The 27,702-nt window shown below is 40.4% G+C and overlaps 1 pseudogene; it reads left to right on the plus strand.

Moving 5' to 3' along the window:
* The first annotated feature begins 22,159 nt into the window (after positions 1–22,159).
* Positions 22,160–27,461, plus strand: LOC127214955 (uncharacterized; annotated as a pseudogene).
* The last annotated feature ends 241 nt before the right edge of the window (positions 27,462–27,702 follow it).

The following is a 27,702-nucleotide window of genomic DNA, read 5'->3' on the forward strand; positions in this document are numbered from 1 at the left end:
ATAAAATACATTTTTAAAATATTTTTCTTCTAATTATTTTGTGATTTTTATTTGTATAGTCAAATCCTTTAACAGTCTGGAATTCATTTTAACATGTGTTATAAAGCCCAAATTTTATTTTATTTTATTGGTTAAAACCACATCTGTTATTTCCCTAACAATTTGGTTCATGTTCATCATGAAATAAATCTGATACACATTTAAAAATGGTCATTTTTTCATTCTGTTTTAAATATGAATTCATATGACAATTTTATATTAATTTTACACCATATTAATGTTTGTAGGATAAATCTCAGGACTTTTGATAAATGTTACTGTATTATATTTTCATTCATACGGAATGAACTTAGCATCCTTTTATATGTCACTGTTACATAATTTTAATCCAAAGTAATTAAGTCATTTAAAGTTGAATAAACACAAATTTTTATGTATCACATTTCAAGCTGTATGTTTCTACTTATTAAGGACCCTTTTAGCATTTTTACAATTTTTATTTCTATTTATGTATATGTATGTCAATTTGTGTAAGTATATATGTGCACATGTATGATGAAACATGTAAAGGACAGAAGATTGTGTATGATCTCCCTGGAGCTGGAGTTACAGCATTTATGAGCTATCACACAGGTTCTGGGAACCAAACTTCGGTCTCTTGTTATAATAACAACCATTCTGCACCACCAAGCCACCTCTTCTGTACCTGCTTTCAAATTCTTTTATTTATTTATTTATTTATCTGCCTCTATTTAGTCATTTTGTATTTTTCAAGACAGGGTTTCTCTGTATAACTGATTATCCTAGAACTAACTCTGTAGACTAGGTTGGTCTCAAAATGACAGAAATCTGTCTGCCTCTCTGCCTCCTGGGTGCTGGGATTAAAGGCACATGCCACCACTGCCTGGATTTCTTTTTTCCTTTAAAATATTTATTTTTATTATTTTTAATTATGCTATGGAGGAAAAAGGCATTTTTCCCACAGCTTGAGTTGAAGGAGTGCCTCCCTTCTAGTATACATTATTAGGTTGCTGCTTATCCTGGGTGTTTTCAATTTTTCTAATTTGATCAAGTAGTATTGCTGCTCTTATTATTTTCCATTATTTTCTAACAAGTCATGTACACAAGGAAATATTTTTACCTTATTCATATAAGTGAATGACTTTTTTGGGTTTTCAGTAGACAATTATTCTTTTCAAATAACGCAATTTGGTATGTTAAATAAACAAAATGTATAAAGAAAACATAATAAGACATGAAAAAAATAAGAATTATATCGCCAAAACCACATATTATATTAGAAGTAAGAGAAAGACTGCTCTTATCAAAAACTTATCTTATCTTATCAAAAACAATATGTACACACACTATTCTTATTACTACAAAATGCTCCCTCAGACTCCACAAGAGCTCAGAAAAAAAAAATTTTTTTTTTTTTTTTTTTTTTTTTGGTCTAATAAGACTGAGTGACACCAGGCATAAAAACACTCACTTCCCTGTGATGACATTGGTGAATGCAGGCATTATGTTAAGCCCCTGTGTAGATTCCAAAGCATTACAGTAAAGTAATTTTTATATTTTATTTAGCTGTTCTGAACATACCCTTGTGTGTCAATAGGTTTGTTGAGTAAACTAAGAGGAAACGTAAAGCAGAAAAAGAGGCATCTGTGTCACCTGTGATAGTGACTGCTTGACATTTCAGATTTCACAGTTAACAGTGACTCCTTGGTGAGACTCTGAAGGACTCTGAGCTCAGACACTATGATTTATGTTCAGAGGCAACATTGGCAAATGATGTTATTTCGTATCTTCATGTCTCATTGGCTAACTATAACTTAATGTCATGATGTCAGCTGCTGCTGCTAGTGTGTGTGAGTGAGTGTGTGTGTGTGTGTGTGTGGGTGGGTGCATGTGTGTGTGTGTGTGCTTGCACACGTGCACATGTACAGGGACCAATGTTACCAACATATGCCTGCTGTTTGTTTTTCTCTACAAACTAAGCCAGGAAAAGCTTATTTTATAGATGACTTGTAGTTTTCTTGGAAACAATGAAGCTGTTTTGATAGCTTGTACTTTATTTACAGGTCACTCAAAGAGTGTGTTTTTTATCTTCCAGAATCTAACCACTGATGGGAGATGTCATTCTGTATATGTTTCTCATACTGGTTAATAATAAAGTACTGTTGGCCAATAGGAAAGGAAGATAGGAGGGACTAGGAGACAAGGAGGAAATAGGAAGTAGAAAGGAGGGGTCAAGATGGAGAGTCTGGAGAAAGCAGTATGCGGCAGCCAGCTCCCGGTAAGAAGAACACGTGGACATACATAGATTAACACAAATGGGTTAATAATTAAGACAGAGCTAGCCGATAAGAAACTAGTAACTGGCCAACAGTATAATATCTAATACAGAGTCTCAGTGTGTTATTTGGGGCTGGCTTGGTGGCGGAACAAGAGCAGGTGGCGGGCAGAAAAACCGTATGACTTACAAATGGCGCCCACGTGGTTAATAAGAACTTCCACTTAAAATTTAACAAAAGCTTAAAAAAGGGTTTTAGAAACAAAAGAACAGAGACAAGCAAGGTTTCTTGGTAGCAGCATTTTTCTCAGTTGAACTCTGCTTTGCTAGAGACAAGCAGATATTTGCGCGGCTCCTTTAAGGGAAGATTCCTTACTTTGAATAAGCGGCAAAAAAACGCACAGCTTTTAAATAACTCTGCTAACAATTTATTGGTGTGTATGAGAGATAGCAATGGCAGTGACCACATCTCCAAGCCGGCAGCATGCTTTCTGGGTGGCAGCACTGTCCAAGGCGGTAAGCACAGCTTTCCGTGCTGGCGGTAAAAGTACCCGCCACCATCTTTGGTAAACTGCGGCTGACACAGCTATGACTTTCATTTTAACAATGTTGTTGTTTAACAGATAAAGACTCATGGCCAGAAAAAGATAAAGATTTACAGTAAAGACAGATTCACATTAAGAAAATGTGCTAAAAGTTTACAGTGTGTTTTAAAAAAATACATAGGCATTTAAAAAAAAAAAAAAAAGATGAAAAGCTCAGAGAGAATCTGGTTACTGTATGCTATTGTGTTGTCTCTACATTGTTTGACTGCTGAGAAAATGACAACAACTGATAAAGGAAATGCTGCTGGATTAATTCAATTTATGTATTTTAAAAATGCTTTGACTCCAACATTTAAGTTCAAGGACAAGTTACTGGGGAAAAGGATTTCTATTTTTGTTTCCACAGAAAATGAAAAGCTGTGGATTCCTTGCAGACTAATGTGGTTTGAGCAAGCCAGACCCCCTGAAACAGAGTTCCTGATGATCCAACATTCAAAACAGCTTGAACAAGGCAGACTTGCAGACTACAGCCAGGATTTCTGCATCTTCTTAGGATCCCCATGACAGCGCCCCCTATCAGCAGGAAGTAGTTTGGAAAGAACGACACCCAAATTCCCAAATATTGTTTATAAATGTTTGTTTTCATTTAAATGGACTTGGTTATAAATGGTTAAGGATCACAACCAATATCTTTTTAAAGGTAAAAGGGAAATTATGGTATAGATATGCATAGTTTGTTTTGGAATGGATTTTCATTTATTGATACAATTTAAGGTCAATTTTGTGATGTATATATTTCTCCTTTTGTTTAGGTATTGTGTTTATATAGTTCATTCAGAAAAATATTGTATAATGTAGTACAGATTATAGATAATTACCTATGATAGTCAAAACTTAGAGTTAAGTTAGTTAGGTTTTCAAGATACACAGAGATGTATTTGAGATAAATAGGCATTCTTCAAACCTTTCAAAAACCTACAGAATATGGCATTTAAAGTGGTTTAGGGTTTTACTTGACAATGAGACATAAATGCTCCTGGCAACACCACCTGCGTCAGAAAGGAAGATGGACATTAAAAAAACACGTTATGGAGTTTACTTCCAATATGGCAAGACTAGCCATTTGGACAAGATACTGCTCTTGTCTGGACTGTTTGACTTTATGCTGTATAAACTGGACATGCAGGACCCACAGAAAAGTGACTGCTGATTCAAGATGGACATTGCTACAGAGTTCCTGCTTCATGGAAGAGTCTGCGAGACAGTATGCAGGACACAGAGAAAAGTGACTGATAAACTGCCAATACAAGAAGACAGTTTAAAGTTTCCTGCGTTGCTGAAGAGTCTGCTAGACACACTATGGCCTATGGGCTGAAGATGGAAGATTACAAAAGAACCTTGGGTGACCAGGCAGTGAGTTGTCTCTGTCATTTCTAGAGCTTATATACTATCCTTCTGTGGTCTTTGAGGGAGTTGAAGACAGATAGTTATGGTTATAGTTTTCCTTAGTCAGGATTAAAGATAAGTTACATATAGGACTTTAGACTCACAAAGATGGAATAGATGATGGAATAATTTCTTAAATCTTGCTAAATGTTAATGGACTAAATATTGTTAACTGTGATTCTTATTTGATAACTGTTATGTAATATATTTTGCTATGTTAAGGTTAAAACCCTTCTTTTTATTTAAACAGAAAAGAGGAGATGATGGGAGATGTCATTCTGTATATGTTTCTCATACTGGTTAATAATAAAGCACTGTTGGCCAATAGGAAAGGAAGATAGGAGGGACTAGGAGACAAGGAGGAAATAGGAAGTAGAAAGGAGGGGTCAAGATGGAGAGTCTGGAGAAAGCAGTATGCCGCCGGCTCCCAGGTAAGAGAAATACATAGATCAACAGAAATGGGTTAATAATTATGATAGAGCTAGCCAATATGAAACAAGTAACTGGGCCAACAGCATAATATCTAATACAGAGTCTCTGCGTATTATTTGGGGCTGGTGGCGTGGCGGCGGGACAAGACCAGTGGTGGCAGGCAGAAAAACTGTACTCCTTACAAACCACAACACAACATTTAGGTTAATGATGCTAACACACTTTTCTACAGCAACATAGAGCCAGGCTCAGAGAAAAATGCAGACCTGTAGGGAATTTTTGATGGTTTCTTAAAGACATGTTTTTATTATTTTTAACAGTATTTGTAAATGTGTGTGTGCGCATATGCGGGCATTTCACATGCATGTATGTAGGCATGTGAAGGTTAATGCAGGTGCCTAAAGAGACCAGAGGTGTTGGATCTTCTGTAAAAGGCAGTTTTGTTTGCATGCAGCTTTGAGACACTTGACATGGGTTCTGGGAATTAACTCAGGTCATCTGCAAAAGCAGAATGCTGACTTAACAGACAAGCCATCTCTCTAGCCCGAGTGAGATTGTTCCTCAAATATGCATAAAACCAACAAACAAATAATAATTTATTAATCCCTTTAAATGTAATTTAAACTGACATTTACAGAGAGAATGATCGGTGTTCAATAGAAATGATATTTAAATAACTAGGCTCTATATTAATATATTCCTAGAAATAAGATATACAGAATGTGAAACTGCCATTGGTCTGGAAATAAATGACAGAATTCATGAGGATAGGCTCTGTGAGGCAAGCTCAACAAATTAACTATGACATTGCTATCAAAATAAAAGAAAAGTGTATTTTCATTAAAGATGCATTATTGATGTTAATCTAGATGAAGTGGAAAGGAAAACTCTGTTTTACACATGAACACAGTGACTCTGCCATCTGGAATGTCCCATTTGCTGGGCAGTTTAAAAAGTAATTTTTTTTTTTTGATTCATACGTAGACTCTTCACATTTTCATTTGGGAAAGAAACCACATCATTTCTGTGCACTTTACTCACTGATATGCTTCATATAGGTGTGGATGCCTGCAAAAGGAGTGGGGGATACAGGAAGCTGATGGATTCGTCAGTGAGTATAATGTACTGCCCCTAGCCTGTTAACAGTCATAATGACAGTTAAAGCAACCAACGCTCTTACTGTAGTTTATAACACTATATAATGCTTCTTATAATGTTCTTGTGGCAACCTCGCAGTGTAGATATTATTGTGCATTGTCAAAGATAGAAATGGGAGGCGAAATCTGTGATTGCATGACTCTTGTCAAAATGCCCACATTTCACCCCTCCCTCAGTCCATTGATGGTCTCCAGGAATATCTGTGACTTCCCTATCTGAGCTTACTCTGACACCTGTTTTTCTCCAGAAGGTACTGTTTAAGCACTCTTTTTCTCCCTCCTTTACCCAGGTTGTCCCTCTACTTACTTTCTCCTTACAACAATTTATGATGATACAACTTATTCCTCCACTGACTATGTGCCTTAGCCTCAGTGGTAAATTATGAATTAAGTTCTATAATTAACTTACTTTTCAAGTGAGAGAAAGGAAGCCCAGCGTAGTTGTTTTACCAAAAGCATGGAGTGATAAGTGGTACTCTGAAGTAGATTTGACTAGTATCTATTTCCTTTTCCTCATCCAGTTGTGGCTACCACAGTGGGCCACACAATTTCTATGCCTTTCACCACTGCTATTTCTAATTATAACATACATCATATAAATTTTGAAAACCATGCAATGTTCCTATATCTCTATGCCACCTCTGACTTTCCTCTCCTAATACGTTTTGATTTTCAAAACATGGTCTAAGTGCAAGTGTGAGTGTGTGTGTGTGTGTGTGTGTGTGTGTGTGTGTGTGTGTGCGTGCGTGCATGTGCACATGTTGATAAGATGACCATTAGCCACTGAACAATTGTGTCTCTGGATTTACTCATCTCATCATTTAAGAAAAGTTAACTAAAGATTTCTAAAACTCAAACAACAAATCTACCCTGAATATGTTTTATACATAAAGATTATTCCAAATATTTCCAAAGCTGTACAACAAGAAACTTGAACCCAATTTGCCTATTTCTTCTTAAACATACTACAGGTCATTTCTCTTACTGTATAATTATCACTTGCCTTCATCCCCTCTCAATTTTACAAATGAAGCTTTACCTTCTACCAGTTTCCCAAGAAATTAGTGATTTATCACAGTCCCAAAATTTCTTATGTTTCTTCAGTTACACATTTCTCTCATAAACAAAGCTTAAGATATCCTTCAAGGGTTTGACAATTTCTATCTTGCGTTTATTTTGTGTGTATGATCATCTTATCTAACCACAGACAATTGAATAAAGTAGAAGTGACCTCTATCAAAGAAACACTTAATCACACACACAAATGCAGGTAATCTGGGCAGTGGGGATGCATGCCTTTAATCCCAGTACTCAGGAAGCAGAGACAGGAGGATTCTATGAGTTCAAGGCCAGTCTAGTCTACAGAGCAAGTTCCAGGACAGCCTCCAAAGATACAGAGAAACCCTCTCTTTAAAACAAAATAAAACAAAAATATGTGGATGGAGATTAAAGTCAGTGAAGAAAATAAATCCATGGGTCCATGAGTAAATGCCAGGGTATATGCAATGGTGGTATAAACTGTTCTGCCATGGATTGCTGTGTGAGGAGGAGATAAATATAGGGAGAGGCTAGGGGAGATTTGAAAATATTGGAAAAGTTAAAAACTTATAAAATTGTGAATATTAAAAAGCTATTTGTAGTTATGTGTATGGTGAATCAGCAACTTTATATGAGTGAAAGATAAAAGAAAACAGGTATGCAGAGGCATGAGAAAATGGGAAGTGAGGGCAGTTCATAGCCAGCCTTTCAGTAGTTTCCCTGTCTCCTGTGATATTTAGCAGTACACCTGTCTGGACATAGCTATTCTGATGCCTTTCTAGGTCCCTTTTTGCTTTATAGTGTGGAGTTATTTTTCTAATTTTTTGAGCAGGAAGAAACGTAACCAAACTTGTCCACTTTTATATCTATCACACATTGACTTGGGCTATGTGAAATATAAATTAATTGCTTCCACAGTTACCATTTCTCTACCAAAGGTACTAGACAAAAGTCTCCCCACCACCACCACCACCTCTCTGGCTGTACAACTTCCTCGTAGCACTCCATATAGTATGTGCTATGGAAAACTAATGAAAATCACTCTTTCTAACTTGTTTCTTTTCTTCATAATCTATTGAAATGCTCTTAATATATTTGATACTCTCATGTTTCAGCTAAAACAAATTCCCATATAGATTCTTTCCAATCTTTTTTTCAACATCTTAAAAATATGAATAAGAAAAGAAATAAGAAATGTATCTACACAGAAACAGGAAAAACTTTCAAAATAAGATTCTAATAAAAATTGTCCTTGACAAAATAACTCTTTTTATGTTCTGCTATTTTCTTCTTTGTCAGCATGCGTTCAGTCTCCAAACGATGTGGTAGTGAAGGAGGGTACTGAAATAATCAAAACACAGATATCATGAACCACATAGATCTTAGTTTTTGATCCATTGCAGAACTCAATAACTACATTCAGATCTATTTTTTAAGAGCATTCAGTGGGGAGAGAGTAGGAATAGGATGTTGAACTGGATTCTTGTCTTTGCTCTGTTATTAATTGATTCTTGTTCTTTGATAAACTCCCTAAATTTTGGTACCAATGTTTCCTCAGCTGCCAAGTAACAATCTATATTATGCTATGAATCTCACCAGGAAATGTACATGTGGAAAGAGGTAATATATTATAAAGCTTTTAAAAACTCAAGTAAGATTAAAGGAAGACTTAAAGTTACTTTGTAATTTTAATGGAATATGTCTGTGTGAACAGAAACCTTTAGAAATTTAAAATACCCCCAAACTTATAATGAGATTCTCTATTCTCTAGGCTCCTTTCCTAGCCCATGTTCTACCTGGCATTTATTCTTGCCAATCTTTTTCTGGTTTCTCTTGGGGTCACACTGTCTTCTATGTTATGTTGTGTGATAATTCTGTGCTATGAACAATTCTCCTGAGGGAGCAGTACCAAATATTGATGCTCTGGCTGTTGTTGGGAACAAAAAACTCCAACCTGCAAGCTCTCAATGTCAGTCCTCGCAGAGCCTCTTATCACTCTACCATTTATCAAGGTCTTGAAAGAATACATAACACACTTGTGATGGAAGCTAGGTCTCACAGAGCAATGTTGTGAGTAATTGCTGTTGTCACTTAAAAGCTTCTAGGCTTAAGCTTAGGCTTAGAATTTAGAATTATATGGGTTAATATTTTTTTTTATTTCTGTCACCCATGGACTCTTCTAAAAGCAGAAGAATTGGTGAAATCCTAGAAAATTATTCTATCAATCTCCTGAAGGGATTCATCTTCAGCTCACATAATATTGAAGAAAGGACCATGTTGAGTATCCTTGAAGTATTGGTGGTGGTGGTGGTGGTGGTGGTAGTAGTAGTAGTTTTTAACAATAAAGATGAAGCTGTCATGGTAATATGAGGTTGATGTGTCTACAGGTTTATGAGAAAAGTAAATTTACAAAAATATGCCTACAAGGTTAAAAGGTAGCACTACACATAAACAAACATGATATCACTACACTATACAGATAAACATGATAGTACCACACATAGACAAATGCCGTAGCACTACACTCAGACACACATGACAACACTACTCAAAGACAAATATGATAAGACTACATATAGGCAAAAAATGGTAGCAATACACACATACAAACATGATGGGACTATACATAGACAAGTACAATACTCTACACACAGACAAACATGATACCTCTACATACAGACTGACATAATAGCACTACACACAAACAAACATGATAGAACTTCATATAGACAAGCATATTAACATTACACACAGACAAAATAAACTTCACATAGACAAATATGATTGAGCTGCCATTCTGTTTCTTCTTCTTCTTCTCCTCCTCCTCCTCCTCCTCCTCCTCCTCCTTCTTAATGTGGCTCTTTTAAGTCACAAAATGAGAATTTATCACTATGTTTTAAGCCTTTTGAACAGATATCTTGTGTTTGAAATGGCTTCCTAACAAATTTCTATACCTCAATGAATAATAGATAAATTTCATTTCTCCCTAATCCCTTCCCTACATGACAGCTGAAGTGGTTTTTCAAAACTCAAATCTAATCATGTTGTTGCTTGATTAAAATCCTTCAAAAGTTTCCATCGACCTTTACATGATGTCTAAACTATATTTTTACGATTGCTTTAAAACTAGTCCCTGCCCATCTTTTCAACTTTGTTTCTTGGAAATATGAGGTACCCCAGCTGAACTGTGCCAACTACTTACATATCCTGAACTCTGGTTCTAGGCACACTTATTCTCTTACAAACCACTATGCAACTTACACTCACCTTTTATATCTAAGAAGGAGTTCCAATTACCAATTCCCCATTCTTAGGCTGCAAATCTCTATGTACTTCTTTCCTCCTATGTTTACATATATATATATATATATATATATATATATATATATATATATATATGGTATATTGAACTGTATGATTTGTTTATTTAAATAGTAATCACCTATTCAATTCAGTCTAATGTCTTAATATTGTTAAAAAATATTCAGAAGCAAATGTGTCTGAGAAAGATAAAAGGAGAGAAAAGAAGAAAAATGACCAGGAGAGCAACAGCCCTAACATGACCTGGCTTACTTTTAAGTCTTATCACTGACCCTTTATGGATATTTGGTTCATACTGATACCCAATTCTGGAAGAAGTAGTTGACCTCAGCTGCAGCCTGAACTGCAGGCTTTCTTCATCTCAGATTCTTTTCCTTGCCTGATCTATCTACATGCCAATCAGTACCAGCCCTTCACCACCACGTTCTTCTCAGGTGTTTCTAAATTTATTTCCCCACAAAAGAAAATCCCTTATCCTCCAAACTTGTAGAAAATAAAATGTTTTGTATTTTTTAATTCAATAAAACTTAGTGTCCTCCATGGCAACTCTATTACATAATTTGGGAGCCACTATCCAGCTAATCCTTAGGTGGATTATCCTGTGGAAGATGGAAACAAACAAATTTTTGACAAGGAGCAAGCAGTGTGATAGTACTAATGTCTGCCTCTTTCTACATCTTTTCTTTTCTTTTAACACATCTATGTGAAACAAATGGCTTCATTAAATCATGACACTTCAAATTTTAAACTTGTGCCACTACTGCATTTTAGTTTGTGCTATGGCCCAAATATTTATGTCCTGTAAAAATTTGTATGCTGAAACTATAGTACTTAATGTGATGCATTTGCAAGTGTGAAACTGGGGAGGATATAAGACATGGACAATGCCATCAGGAGCTGCAACAATGAAATGAATGTTCTGAAAGATGTGAACTCTTCCTCGTCGGAACTTTCTCCACATGAAGGTACATTGGAAATGTGTCTGTGTGTAAGCTAGGAAATGGGCCTATGTGAGACATAGAATCTACTGGTGTTATAAATGTGGGATTACAAGCTTTAACAAGTATGAAAAACAAATGCTTGTTTTAACCAGCTGCCCATTCTTTGATAACTTTTCATACAATTTCTTTCCAAATCAGTTTATTGTAAAACAATCACAACTTGCACACATAGGATAGAGACAGGAATTCATTAAGAATCATCTAAAGTTGTCTTTCTTGTAAGACTGTATAATAAGAAAGAAGACTCTAAGGGGAAAGAGGAACTACCCTTTAAGGAATAAAAATGGAAAAAAAATTTATGGTACTGGAATGTATCTATCCAAACCAGAACAAGTCCTACTTCAATGCCTCTACCTTTCTAGAACTGACCAGAGAAATGTAATAATCCTGCTTAGTTGGATTTGTAGACTCTAAGATTAAGTATATCATTAAAAGCTATCCTAAAGTATTCTGATTATGCCACTGTCTTTTGAGTCAATCCCCTTGGACACCAGCTTGTTTCAACAAAATCATTTCTTCAACTTTGTACATATTAAATATATTAAATGATGTTTATTTTAAAAAATCAGCTATATAAAATACATATAGATTTGAATTTGATTGTTCTTTTTGTTGTTGTTGTTGTCTCCACATTCTCTATATGTTCACAGGGATTCCATAGGAGGAAAGGATTCACTCAGTAAGATATGACTTACACTGTAATGTCTCCTGCTGATAGTTTTGTTGATGTGTACATTGTTGGCACATGCAGCTGTGCTAAGGAGGCAGAACGTCTCATATTTTACTAAGTCAAGGTAAAATCATAGTAAAGTGTCATCATGTGAGTACACTACAGAACACTAAGATAAAAATAGGGATCTACATTCAGTGAAAATCATAAGAATTAGTATAGAATCATCACAGAATAACAATATGGAGTTTTAAACACCAGAATTATCTATTTATTGGAAGTCTCAGTATTATAAACTTAGAGTAACTGACAAGGCATTGAGAGTAAATAATAAATCAAGGTCAGAGGTGAGAAGAAAGCATTATAAAGTAGAAATGTCAGAATAGTAGCTGCTCAATAGAATAGAAGTTCTGTTTTAAATGAAGTCAATTTCTCCCTGGTTAAATCTGATGCAAATTTAAATATCCAAACTTAGGACAGCATAAATGCATTATTTTTTTATTATGGTATACTTAGCTTGAAAGGCCTATTTCTCTGCTTATTAAGTAAAACAACCACTAATATAAACAAGCTAACTATGACAATCGTATTTCTTTGATCCATTTTAGTTTTTGAAACAAATGTTTTTTTTTTTTTTTTATAAGTAATCTGTCATTTCATAGTATGATGCAAAATTTTGAAACTAGGAGCTGGAGTGGTATATCAGCAGTTAAAATTACTGGCTGTTCCTCCAGAAGACCCAGGTTCAATTTCGAACACCTATATGACAGCTTGACATCTTCGGTATCTGTCGGGACCATATAAGGAATCCATTCCATCTTGCCACATGTTCAGAGAGCTCAGAGCATTTCTATTGCCCATAAGACATTTAGTTTACCTCCTAGAGGATGCCTCGGCCTTGGTGGTAAATGGCTCTTAGCTGAATAACAATAGGCTCGGACCTAGACACCTTTACCCTCATCCTGAAGGCAGAGAATTCGTGCAGTTGTGGATTAAGCAAAGTGGTTGATGTTTGCCCTTTATACATAGGAGTCCTCTAAAATTGACCCCTCCTTTGGAGGTCTGAAATAAACGTGGCATTCTCTATGGACGGAATCTGCTTTCCTGATGATTATCCTTTACCTCATCCACACTGCCTGACTCAAGTGTGAACCTGGGAACACTGGGCTGGTTCTGATTGCAGCTGCGCAAAGACAGTGCCCTACATATGACGCCAAAAAACGCGGGACTTAGTCCGGGGGGGGGGGGGAGTGATGGACACCACAGACAAATAGACATTGTGTGTGGACAGGTATGAAGAGAACACTTGGAAAAAATTGAAGTATGGTGAGTGAACATTTATAAAGTCAGGAGTAAAATTGCATATAATTGTAAAAACAGGACAAAGAAGTAGTAAGCAGCTGACAGTACAGTCACTTGGAGATACTTTGAGAACAAAGGGAATAGAAGTTGAGCAGCAATGATTACAGAAATTTTTAGAATTTGTAAAGCAGGTATATTCTGAGTTTCCCAACCATGGGACTGTAGACTCCAATACCTGGAATGTAGGCGGTTGAAAACCCAACGTCATTATTTTGGGTGTGGACCTGAAAGCATATCTACAGATACTCTTTGGTTATGGATGCTTATACAGGAGAATTTAGAATCAGATGGCAGGAGGTTTCTACCCCTGAACTGGTCAGCAGACTGGCAGAACCCTCTGAGCCTAGAGAGGAGCTGCTAGATAAAAAAGCATGCACAGGTCAGCATGATTCTAATGAGCATGAAGGGAAAGTTACTAAGTACCAGAATGGAGAGTCTTTACTTCCCTCACATTTGACTAGGGATGCAGAAAGGCAGAAACATAGTGGTAAGATTCAGCAGGAGCTAAGAGGCTTGAACGATTTAGTGGAATCATTCTTGCAGGAGATGAAATCTCTGCAAATTTCCTCAGACCACAGAAGCATTTCCTTGCCTACTGTAGTGGCTAGTATAGATTTACCTAAGTATAGTATAGTATATATTGGAACCCTCCAAATCAAAGCAAACAGTTGCAGCGGGTCAGGTGTCTCCAGTACAAGCTAGTGTTAGTGAAGCAGTGGACAGAGAAGATGTATAGGGGTTTCATACATTTCCTGTAATCGAGCAAAGAAATACACAAGGAAATCTAGTTACAGGGCATACACCGATACCATTTAAACAGCTCAAGGAACTAAGACAGTTTGTCTTCAGTATGGACCGGTAGCGGTTTTTACCCAGACGCTAATAGAGAACATGAATATAGAAGCTTTACCCCCAGGAGATGCCAAATCCTGCCTATCAGGAGGAGACTATGTGTTGTGGAAGACAGCATTTGCAGAGCAGTGCCAGGTTGCAGCTGAGAAGAACACAGCACAAAACCTTCGGGATTCTTACGATATGCTCCCAGGTGAAGGGCAGTACAGAGATATAGATCAACAATTAGGATTTGAAGTAGCAGTGTATACAGAGATTGGCGCAGCTGCCAAGAAAGCCGGGAACAAGCTGCTGGGGCACAGGCAGGGACCCGATGAATTGTTTCAGAATGTTGTGTCTAGGCTAATGCAGGCATCATCCAGAATAATGGGAGATGCGGAGGCTGGATTCTTGATCGTAAAACAGCTAGCCTGTGAGAATGTTAATGCTGCATGCCAGGCCACTCTAAGACCTTATAGAAAGAAAGGTGACATAGATGAATTTATTTGAATTTGTTCAGATATTGAACTAGCGTATATGCAGGGTTTATCTGTGGCTGCTGCTTTACAAGGGACTTCAGTTAAGGATATGTTATCCCTACAGAGAAATCAAGGCATAGGAAGGAAGAAAGGCACCAAGCCTTCTTCTGGAGGTTGCTTTGAATGTGGTCAAAAAGGTCAGGCAGTGTCCTAACAGAGAAGTAAAAGGAGAAACTGGTTTGTGCCGAGACATAGGAGAGGAAAACACTGGGTAAATGAATGTAAATCTAAGAAAGATGGGGGGTGGGGATAGGGATGGGAATGCCTTGCAGGGAAACTACCTAAGGGGCTGCCTGAGGACCTGAGACAAATCTATGGGGCAATTCCACAGCAGTTTCCCCCTCAGGGAAATCCATTCAAGACCGCTGCACAGCCAGAAAGTGCCAGACTGCTCAACAACCTAGATGGTGTTGACCCCAGAGATGAGGGTGCTGGCTCTTCCACTGGTATTTATGGTCCATTGCTGCTTGTCACAGTATAATTGTTGTTAGGGAGAAGTAGCACAACCATGCAGAGAGGTTTTGTTGCACCTGGAATGGTTGATGCTGATTTTGAAGGGGAAATAAAGGTTATAACTCATTCTCCAAATGGAATATCAGTGGTAAAGTCAGGCCGGGAGCTTGCTCAATTGATCTTACTCTGCCAAGAGAAAACCAAGAACCAGATTAAGAGAGATAAGATAGGGAGAGCTGGGTTTGGCTCATCTGATGCCTGTTGGTTACAAGCCATCAATTTGCAGTGCCTAGAATTCACCTTGTATATAAGCAGCAGAGCATAACCTGGGCTCCTGGACACAGGCACAGACAGGTCAGTTATTACAGCCAGTCAATAGCGTTCAACATGGCCAAAGACGGTGACCATTACACAGGTGCAAGGAATTGGTCAGATTTAGAATCCATAACAGAGTAGTGACAAACTTGCTTGGAGAGAGGGGGAAGGTCATAAAGGGACTTTTCAGCAATTCGTTGTCACTCATTTACCTGTAAATTTGTGGGTCCAAAATGTTAAGGCCTGAATGAAGGTATATTTATATTGCCCCCAATGCTGTTGTAACTAATCAAATGTTCCAGCAGGGATTGTTACCCAAACAAGCACTAGGCAGGGAGAATCAGGGGAGAGTCGATCCCATCTTCCCTAGTGAGAAATATACCAGAGAAGGATTAGGGCATTTTTAGCAGAGGTCACTGAGAAGCCTGTACTTGATGCAGATCCTATTATATGGGAAAAATGATGAATCAGTATGGACAGCTCAATGGCCTGTATCAAAAGAAAAAATACATGCTGCTTAGCAGTTAGTGCAGGTACAGCTGGACAATGGTCATATTGCACCTTCTAATTCCCCATGAAATTCTTCTATTTTTGTGATTTAAAAGAAATCAGGGAAATGGAATTTGATACAAGATTTGTGAAAAATGAATGAGACCATGCAGTTAATGGGAGCTCTACAGCCAAGGTTGCAGATTCCTGCAGCTATACCAAAAATATCTATAAGATTATTATAGATGTAAAGGATTGTTTTTACACCATCTCTTTGGCTCTTCAAGATTGTCATAGTTTTGTGTTTAGTGCTCAGTCAGTTAATTTTAAGGAACCGAAAAGGAGGTACCATTGGAAGATCTTGCTCCAGGGCATGGCTAATAGTGCAATGTTGTGACAGAAGTTTGTGGGTCAAGATATGCAAGTTATTAAGAAGGAATTTCCACAGGTCTATATTGTTCATTATATAGATGATCTTGTGCTTGCTCATAAGAATGAGGAAGTTTTGCTTGCAACATATGGATAGCTGCAACAGAACCTTGCCAGAGCAGGGCTAGTAATTGCCCCTGAAAAGGTACAGAGACAGCCACCTTTCAGTATTTGGAACACATGTTATATCCTAAAGAAATTAAGCCTAAAAAATTAGAAATTAGGAAAGATAGCTTGTGATTATTGAATGATTTTCAGAAGTTGTTGGGAAACATCCAATGATTAAGTTGTTTTTTAAATGCACCTACTGGTGATTTGAAACCTCTAAGCGATGTCCTGAAAGGAGATGGTAATCCTAATTTAGCTAGACTGCTAACTGAAAAAAGGTAAACAAGTTCTCCTAAAATGGGAGAATGCAATCCAGCATCAGAAGGTATGCTATATTGACCATGAAAAGTCATGGGAGGCTTATGTACTTCCCATTCAACATAGTTCGACTTCTGTCTTAGGCAGGAGGGAATCATTATTATGGTTGCACTTACCTATTTCCCCAGCCAAACAGTTAAATCCTTATTTTGAAGCAGTAGCTTATATGGTACATAGGTGCTGTATGGAGTCTAGGAGATATTTTGGCAGGGAACCAAACATAATACATGTTCCCTATACCAAACAGCAAGTTAATTGGTTATTTCAAAACAGTGATTCATGGGCAATCACTTTTGCTCAAATTTTGGGGAAAAAAAATGATAACCAGTTTCTAGGTCATAGACTGCTGCAATTTGTGTTAATGCATCCTTTTATATTTCCTAAAATTGTAATCCTGTAAAAAAAAAAATGCTATGTTGGTTTTTACTGATGATTCTTCCAATGGAAAAGCAGATTATGTTATTGATGGTAAAGAATATGTAGTACAGACAGATCCAGCTTCAGCTTAGATAGTTGAGTTACAAGCTGTTGCAATAGTCTTTCAACTTCTAGTGAATGATTCATTTAATTTGTATACTGATAGCCATTATATTTTTAAAGCTCTTCAAGTGATAGAGATAGTTCCATGCATTGGAACTAGTAATGATCAGGTCATAGTACTATTTGAGCAAATAGTGCCATTGAACAGAGTGCCATTCATCAAAGAAAGTCGTCGTGTTTTGTGGGTCATATAAGAGCTCATTCGATCTTTACTGGCCCACTGGCTGTAGAAAATGAGTCAGCGGATACTTTAACAAAAATAGTCACTTTATCTCAGGTAGAATTGACCCAATGATCATGAAAGACCCACAGAGCGTGGACCTTCACGCTCCCACTCAGGAAAGGCAACAACACCCCAAATGACTCACGAGAAGCAGTCTTGATGTAAAAGCATGAGGTCTTTTATATTCCAAATGCACTGGGGCCCACAGTCATGCACCATGCAGGGGTAGAGGACTGAGGACCCTGAGTACAGAATTGAGACAGCTTTTATAGGGTTACAACAAAACCCACCCATCTTAAACCAATTATCTCATAGCATTCAGAGCCTGCGCAGTGCAGGCCAATGAATTTAAACCATCCAAGCCAGTGCTTTATAGACCAATCAGTTTTCTATAGCCTTGGAGGTCTATATTTATGCAGGCTCCTAGGTGGGGTGACAAATGGCAGTTAGGTTAGGTCACTGCAGCAGGGATTTCACAAGCAGTTTACCAAGTCAGGTAAACAGCAAGGAGTGTGACCTTTAGCCTATTTACTGGCTGAGGGCAGGATCTGGAATTTAAGGTATTTAGTACTTTTAAACTTCTAGCTTCCTGGGGTCATTGGAGAGTTAGACTTTATTTTTCCATCCTTTCAATCACATACCTCTCATCATTAAGATAGTAAAACTCTAAGAAATCAGTTTGGTTTAACTAAAGAGACTGCACATCAAATTGTCAAACAATGTGATGTGTGCCCACAATATTTACCTGTAACTAATTTAGGAGTAAATCCATGAGGCCTGCTTCCTAACCATTTGTGGCAAATGGATGTTACTCATATTGCAGAACTTGGCCATTAAAATATGTGCATGAGACAATTGATACGTGCATATTCAGGCTTCTTAATGGCCAGTGCACAAACTGGAGAAGCCACTAAGCATGTGATAAGTCAGTGTTTAAAATGTATTACTAACATGAGTTCTAAAATTGGTAAAAACAGACAATTGATCTTAATATACTAATAAAACATTTCAGCAATTTTGTGCTCAGTGGAAAACTGAACACAGAACAGGCATTCCTTATAAGCCCCAAGGGCAAGGAGTTGTGGAATATGCCCATAGCTCCTTGAAAATGCAACTTCTAAAACCAAGGAGGGGGAGTTGTGGCCCCAGTCTCCACATGATGCATTAAATCATGCACTCTTCATCTTAACTTTCTTGAATTTGGATGCCAGAGAGCAATCTGCAGTGAACAGATTCTGGCATGATGGAACTCGAGCAACTTTTGTTCAAATCAAATGGAAAGATCCATACACCAGTCTATAGAAAGGGCCTGATCCTGTCCTTGGTTGAGGGCATGTTTGTATTTTCTTGCAGGAAGAAAATGGAGCCCAGTGGCTCACAGATCATTTGGTGAGATGCATGGAACAGAGGAAAACCGGACCTGAGACCTCTGGAGCTTGTCAAGGCAGTTCGAATGAGACTTGCTAAAGCTGCATTCCTGACCACCTGATGTCATTGACTCTACAGTCCAAGAAATAAAAAAATCAGCTCCAGATTTTCAGAAGGAAAGGAGATTTCCAGTTTCTCAACAAGCCTGTTGCATCTGAAAGGATGGAAAAATACAGCCTAACTCTCCAATGACCTCAGGAAGCTAGAAGTTTAGAAAAGCCCTAAATACCTTAAATTCCAAACCCAGTCCCCTGGCAGTCAGTAGACAAAAGGTCACATTCTTTTCTGTTTATGACAGGACATGTGAGTACATAAGCTTTGTCATCCCACCCAGGAGCCCAGGCAAATGCAGACCTCCAAGGCTATAGAAAACTGATTGGTCAGTAGACTTCATCCCTGGATTGCAGGGATGGTTTAACATATGAAAATCGGTCAACGTGATCCACCATATAAACAAACTGAAAAAGAAAAACCATATGATTATCTCCCTACATGCTGAAAAAGCCTTCCACAAAATTCAACACCCTTTCATGAAATAGGTCTTGGAGAGATCAGGGATAACAGGAACAAAACTAAATATAATAAGAGCAATATACAGCAAACCAACTGCCAACATCAAACTCAATGGAGAGTAACTTAAGCCAATTCCTCTAAAATCAGGAACAAAACAAGGCTGCCCTTTCTCTCCATATCTCTTCAATACCGTACTGGAAGTTCTAGCTAATGCTATAAGACAAGAAAAGGAGATCAAAGGGATCCAAATTGGAAAGGAAGATGTCAAACTGTCTCTATTTGCAGATGATATGATAGTTTACATAAATGACCCAAAAACTCTACCAGGGAACTCCTATAGATGATAAACACCTTCAGCAAAATAGCAGATACAAGGCAAACTCAAAAAAATCAGTAGCCCTACTTTATTCAGACTAAAATGAGGCAGAAAAAGAAATCAGAGAAACATAACCATTTACAATAGCCACAATGCTTACCAAAGAAGTGAAAGACCTATATAATATGAACTTTGTGGTTCTAAAGAAAGAAATTAAAGAAGTTGCCAAAAAAAATGGAAAGATCTCCCATGCTCTTGGGTAGGTAGGATAAACATAGTAAAAATGGCAATCTTGCCAAAAGCAATCTATAGATTCAATGCAATCCCCATTAAAACCCCACCATAATTCTTCACTGACCTTAAAAAGATTATAATCAACTTTATATGGAAAAACAAAAGACCGAGGATAGCCAAAACAACGCTATACAATAAAAGAACTTCAGGAGGCATCACCATGCCTGACGTTAAGCTCTACTACAGAGCTATAGTTCTGAAAACAGCCTGGTATTGGCACAAAAATAGACAGGTAGACCAATGGAATCGAATTGAAAATTCTGATATATACCACACACCTATGAACACAATGATTTTTGTCAAAACATCTAAAAGAATACAACAATGGGGCAAGGATAGCTTCCTCAACAAATGGTGCTAGAACAATTGGATGATGGTGTGTAGAAGACTGCAGATAGACCCATGTTTGTCGCCATGCACAAACTCAAGTCCAAATGGATCAAAAATCTCACCATCAATGCAGCCACACTGAACCTCTTAGAAGAGAAAGTAGGAGGTCGCTTGAACAAATTGGAATAGGAGACAGCTTCATGAACATAACTCCAGGGGCACAAACACTGAGAGCAACAATTAATAAATGGGACCTCTTCAAACTTAGAAGCTTCTGTAAAGCAAAGGACACAGTGGACAAGACCAAATGGTAGCCCACAGACTTGAAAAAGATCTTCACCAATCCTATATCCGACAAAGGGCTGATCTCCAAAATATACAAAGAACTCAAGAAACTAGTCAACAAAACAACAAACAACCCTATTAATAAATGGGGTACAGAACAGAAGAATTCTCAGTAGAGGAAATCAAAAAGACTGAAAGACACTTAAGAAAGTGTTCAACATCCCTAGATATCAGGGAAATGCAAATCAAAACAACTTTGAGAAACCATCTTACTCCTGCCAGAATGGCTAAAATTAGAAACACCAATGACAATTCATGCTGGAGAGGATGTGGAGAAAGGGGAACACTCCTCCACTGCTGGTGGGAGTGCAAACTTGTACAGCCATTTTGGAGATGAGTATGGCAGTTCCTCAGGAACAAAGGAATCAATTTACTACAGGACCTGGCAATTCCCTTCTAAGGCATATACCCAAAGGATTCACATCCATGCCACAAAGACATCTGTTCAACTATTTCATAGCAGCATTATTTGTAATAGCAAGAACCTGGAAGCAACCTAGATGCCCCTCACTTGAAGAATGGATAAAGAAGATGTGGCACATCTACACAATGGAATACTACTGAAGAGTAGAAAACATTACTAGCTGTCTGTAAGGGCATAGACTCGTCACCCTGGGGCCCCCATCCCCCGCAGGTGGCATCTCCCAGAACTCTCTTGAGAAAAACAGTTCCAGGAGTAACCACAGGATGCCCCAATGACCTCTGTGGAATGTTCCAACGCCCCAGGTGTGTTGCTTAATCTAACACATAGTTTAACTGATGAGTAAATGTGTAACTTTGGAATTCCCCTATTTCCTCCCCAGTTCCCCTCCTTTCTTTAGTGGTTTTTGCCTTTATAAGCTTGTCACAAGTTTAGGTCGGGGTCGAACTCCTCTACCCCTGCGTGGTGTATGAGTCTCGACCCCAGCATGCTGGCCTGAGATCTCATTCAATCCGGTTTTCAATAAACTTCCTCGTGTGATTGCAGCAAGTTCGGTCTCGGTGTCTCACTGGGTGCACTCTATTCCCAAGATTTGTGTGAGGGTCTCCCTAAGGGGGGTCTTTCATTTTGGGGGCTCTTCCGGGATTTGCGAGACCACCCAGGGGTCCTAGACCCACTTGGAGGTAAGAATTTTTTTTTGTTGTTCTGTTGTGACTCTGTGTTTGTGGCCTGTTCAAAAATCTGGTGCGATCGCAGTTTCATTTTTGCAAATGCTCTATTGAGGCCGCTCTCCAGGAGGAGGAGCTGAGTGGACCGGGATAGATGTGTCCAGGTGTCCACCGTTTGTTCGCTCTTGTCCTGGGAGGACAGGAGGAGGACCACGGACACCTGGTGGACCTCCATGGGGGGAGAGGTCAGGAGATAAGTTTTCTCCTAGACGACCTGTGTCAAAGGGCCATTTCTAGGCCGTCTGGCTCCTCTCAGAACTACGGGTTGACTCGAAGCCGACAGCTGCTTTTGTGTTCTTGTCTTTCTGTCTTCGTGCTTATTTTTGTTAATAGAGGTAGACATGGGACAGACCGTGACGACCCCACTAACACTGACTCTGGACCATTGGACGCATGTTAAGACTAGAGCTCATAATCTTTCTGTCGAGGTCAGAAAAGGACCTTGGCAAACTTTTTGTTCCTCCGAATGGCCAAGTTTCGTTGTGGGATGTCCTTTGTGGGGGGGAGTTTTAACCTATCTGTTATTTCCGCTGTCAAGCGAATTATTTTTCAGGCCACAGGGGGACACCCTGATCAGATTCCATACATTCTCGTGTGGCAGGACTTAGTCCAAAACCCGCCACCCTGGATGAAACCCTGGACATCGGGAATAGAGAAGGCGATGGTGGTGACCATGGCTGTGAAACCAAAAGTACCTCCTTTAGATCCGCCTGGCGCCCGCTCCATCAGCTCCCCCGCGGATCTATCCTGAAATTGATGATGTCTCCCTCCTTGACCATCCTGCTCCCCCATATCCTCAACCCGTTCCTCATGCAGCACCCCCCCCCACAGGTGCCGGCCCCAACAGACTCCCGGATGGCCTTCGAAATAGGGCCAGCGGCCGGGACTCGAAGCCGCTGGGGCCGCAGGGGCCGCAGCCCAGAGGGATCTGGTGCAGGACCTGACTCCACCATTGCCCTACCATTATGGGATTATGGACCCGCCCCAGCTCCAGGGGAATTAGTCCCACTGCAGCAGTATTGGCCGTTTTCGTCGGCCGATATATACAATTGGAAAACTAACCACCCCTCTTTTTCAGAGAACCCCTTGTGCTTGACAGGACTCCTCGAGTCCCTGATGTATTCTCATCAACCCACTTGGGACGACTGCCAACAACTCTTGCAGGTCCTCTTTACGACTGAAGAAAGAGAGAGGATCCTCCTAGAGGCCAGAAGAAATGTTCCAGGACCCGATGGGACCCCCACCAATCTTCCTAATCTTATAGATGCTGCTTTCCCCTTGGCCTGCCCTGACAGGGATTACAACTCTGCGGAAGGTAGGGGGCGTCTCACAGTCTACCGCCGGGCTCTAGTGGCAGGTCTCTAGGGGGCCGCATGGCGACCCACCAATTTGGTAAAGGTAAGAGAAATCCTACAGGGTCCGGTGGAGACACCCTCTGTCTTCTTGGAATGACTGATGGAGGCTTATAGGAGATATACCCCATTTGATCCCTCCTCGGAGGGACAGCAGGCAGCCGTAGCTATGGCTTTTATAGGGCAGTCGGCCTCTGATATCAAGAAAAAGTTGCAGAGACTAGAGGGGCTCCAGTATTATACTTTGTATGATTTAGTAAAAGAGGCAGAGAAAGTGTATCACAAGAGAGAGACCGAGGAAGAAAAACAAGAAAGAGAAAAAAAGGAGGCAGAAGAGAGGGAAAATCGGCGGGATTGCCGCCAAGAGAGGAATTTGACTAAGGTTTTGGCTGCAGTAGTAGGTTGAGAAAGGTCAGAGAAAGGACAGTCAGGACACCTGGGCAACAGGGCAAGGAGTCCCCTGGGAGGACAGAGGCTACAACTTGAGAAAGACCAATGTGCATACTGTAAAGAAAAAGGACACTGGGCCAGAGAGTGCCCCCGAAAGAAAAAAAAGGGCCCCAAAATACTGGCCCTTGAGGAAGATTAGGGGATTCGGGGCTCGGTCCCCCTCCCCGAGCCTAGGGTAACTCTCTCTGTGGAGGGGAACCCTGTTAATTTCTTAGTGGATACAGGAGCCGAACACTCAGTTTGACTAAACCATTAGGACAATTAGGATAAAAAAGAACTCTGGTGATGGGAGCCACTGGAAGTAAACTTTACCCCTGGACAACCAAAAGAAGTTTAGAAATAGGAAAAAGCCAAGTAACCCACTCTTTTCTTGTGATTCCTGAGTGCCCTGCGCCCCTTCTGGGGAGGGACTTGTTGACCAAACTAAAGGCTCAGGTCCAGTTCACCCCAGAGGGATCAGAAGTCACCTGGGGAGAGGCCCCTATAACATGCTTAGTTCTAAGTCTAGAAGAGGAATATCGCCTCCATGAACCCAAGACTGGGATTTTGCCCCCTAAAGAATGGCTGACAGCTTTTCCAGAGGTTTGGGCAGAGCAGACTGGAATGGGACTGGCCAAACAAGTACCGCCTGTCTTAGTCGAGCTGAAAGCGGCTGCCACCCCTGTCTCAATCAGGCAGTACCCCATGACTCAAGGGGCTAAAGAAGGCATTCGACCACATATCCAGAGACTGTTACAACAAGGTGTACTGATTCCCTGCCGGTCCCCTTGGAACATCCCCCTCCTGCTGGTACGTAAGCCTGGCACCAATGATTATCGACCTGTCCAGGACTTAAGAGAAGTCAATAAACGGGTACAGGACATTCACCCAACTGTGCCCAATCCTTACAACTTGCTGAGTTCCTTACCGCCTGAATGATCCTGGTACACCGTTCTGGATTTGAAAGATGCCTTTTTCTGTCTCAGATTGCATCCGAGTAGCCAATCCCTGTTCGCTTTTGAGTGGCGAGATCCCAAAGGAGGACATACGGGTCAACTGACCTGGACTAGGTTGCCACAGGGATTCAAGAATTCACCGACTCTTTTCGATGAAGCACTCCACCGTGACCTTGTGCCCTTCAGGGCCCTGAACCCTCAGATTTCTCTCTTGCAATACATAGATGATTTACTGCTCGCAGCCTCGACCCAGGAACTGTGCCTTGACAGGACCAGAAAGCTCCTAAAGGAATTAAGTGAGTTGGGGTACCGGGTGTCCTCCAAGAAAGCCCAGTTATGCCACTCGTAGGTGACCTACCTAGGATACACCCTCCAAGAAGGGAAGAGGTGGCTCACTGAAGCATGAAAAAAGACTATGATGCAAATCCCGACCCCCACTACTCCGCGACAAGTACGTGAGTTTTTGGGAACTGCCGGTTTTTGTAGACTCTGGATACCAGGGATCTCCATGCTGGTGGCCCCTCTATACCCACTTACTAAAGAAAAAGTCCCATTCACCTGGACGGAGGAGCACCAAAGAGCCTTTGATAATATAAAGACTGCCCTGCTCACAGCTCCTGCTTTGGCCCTGCCAGATCTGACTAAGCCTTTCACTCTATATGTTGATGAGCGGGATGGAGTAGCCCGTGGAGTTCTAACTCAGACCCTGGGGCCCTGGAAGTGGCCGGTAGCCTACCTATCTAAAAAGCTAGACCCTGTTACCAACGGGTGGCCCTCTTGCTTGAAAGCCATTGCGGCAGTAGCCCTACTTGTCAGAGACGTGGATAAACTCACTCTGGGTCAGTGTGTGACTGTAATTGCTCCCCATGCTTTAGAAAGTATTGTGCGGCAGCCCCCCCACCCCACTGATGGAGGAAAAACGCCCAGATGACACTATTACCAGAGCTTGCTGTTAAATGATCAGATAACCTTTGCTTCTCCTGCTATTCTCAACCTGGCCACCCTGCTCCCCGAAGCAGATGACTCTACCCTGATACACCTATGCACTGACGTCCTGGCTTAAGAAATCGGGACCAGGAAAGACGTGACTGACCAACCTTGACCAGGTGTGCCTAACTGGTATACGGACGACAGCAGTTTTGTGGTAGAAGGTAAAAGAAGGGCGGGAGCAGCGGTGGTGGACGGAAAGCAGGTAATTTGAGCTATCAGTCTACCAGAAGGAACCTCCGCTCAAAGAGCTGAGCTCCTGGCAGTGACTCAAGCTCTGCATCTGGCAGAAGGTAAGGCTATCAACATTTACACCGACAGCCGTTATGCTTTTACCACAGCCCACGTTCATGGGGCCATCTACAGACAGAGGGGCCTACTCACCTCAGCAGGAAGAGACATTAAAAATAAAGAGGAAATCCTGGCCCTCCTAGAAGCCATGCATCTTCCAAAAAAAATTAGCCATCATCCACTGCCTGGGACACCAGAAGGGGACTGACCCAGTCACAAAGGGGAACCAAATGGCTGATCTAACAGCAAAGCAAACTGCCCAGGGAGCAGTAGTGCTGGCGGAGAAAACTGGAACCCTACCAGAACCCCCGCAAGCCATGGATCCCAGCTTCATCTATACCTATAAAGATTATGATTTAATCAAAGATATGACCTGTGCAGGAAAAGCTCAAATGCTCAGTTCTGATGGATTGGCAAAAACCAAAGATGGACGAATCATTCTGCCCTCTAAAGAAGGGCAAGACTATGTGACGAATACACCAGCTAACTCATCTTGGAAATGAAAAACTTAGGCAATTAATCAAAGGTTCTAAATATTATGTTCTTAGATTAAATACAATAGTAAAAGAAGTAGTAGAGTCATGTCAAGCCTGTACCTTGACCAATGCTGCCCGACCGTTCAAAGAACCTGGAAAAAGGATGAGGGGAGATTGGCCAGGAGTTTATTGGGAGGTAGACTTCACTGAAATTAAGCCAGGAAAATATGGTAATAAGTACCTTCTAGTTTTTATAGACACTTTTTCAGGATGGGTGGAAGCCTTTCCCACCAAGTCTGAAACTGCTCAAGTAATCCTGTCCCGGTTCGGGATCCCCAAGGTAATCGGTTTGGACAACGGGCCAGCTTTTGTTGCCCAGGTAAGTCAGGAGTTGGGCACCCAAGTGGGGACTAATTGGAAATTACATTGTGCTTACAGACCCCAGAGCTCAGGACAGGTAGAAAGAATGAATAGAACCCTAAAAGAGACACTTACTAAATTGTCTATTGAGACCTGCGGCAAAGACTGAGTGACCCTCCTCCCCTTTGTGCTTCTTGGGGTCCAAAACACACCTGGACGTTTCGGCCTTACCCCTTATGAAATCCTACATGGGGGACCGCCCCCCTTGACTGAGTCAGGTGGGATATTGGATCCTTGCACTAACTCACCCTCCTCCTCTGCTCTGTTTACCCACTTAAAGGTCTTAGAAGTTGTCAGAACACAGATCTGGAATCAGATCAAAGAAGCCTATACTCCAGGGACCACAGCGGTGCCCCACAGGTTCCAAGTTGGAGACTCAGTCCTGGTCAGAGGACATCGTGCTGGCACGCTTGAGCCTCGGTGGAAAGGACCCTTTCTAGTTCTGTTAACTACCCGCACAGCAGTAAAGGTAGACGGAATTGCTGCCTGGATCCATGCTTCTCACATAAAAAAGACACCCAGTCAAAATGAAGACAACCGCAAAGATAATTGGACAGTGGCAGCCAGTGACTATCCTCTTAAGCTGTGCCTTCGCCATAGCTCTAACCTTGGGGGATAACCCTCATGCCCCTCAAAAACTGACATGGGAAGTGCTTAATGAAGAGGGCGATGTCGTGTGGTCAAAAACCGCAGTGCACCTCCCTTGGACTTGGTGGCCTGATCTTGCCCCTGATATCTGTTAAGTTAGCTGCCGGTTCCCTGGCTTGGAATCTTTCTAATTATGACAATTTAGATAAACCACCCCTGGATGAACAATGTGTCCCTCATGGTATAGGGAACACATTGGGATGTTCAGGACAATTTTTCCGAGCCAACCTCCAGGCAGCAGACTTCTACGTCTGC

Source organism: Phodopus roborovskii, unplaced genomic scaffold, assembly GCF_943737965.1.
Source record: "Phodopus roborovskii unplaced genomic scaffold, PHOROB, whole genome shotgun sequence".
Taxonomy (NCBI): domain Eukaryota; kingdom Metazoa; phylum Chordata; class Mammalia; order Rodentia; family Cricetidae; genus Phodopus; species Phodopus roborovskii.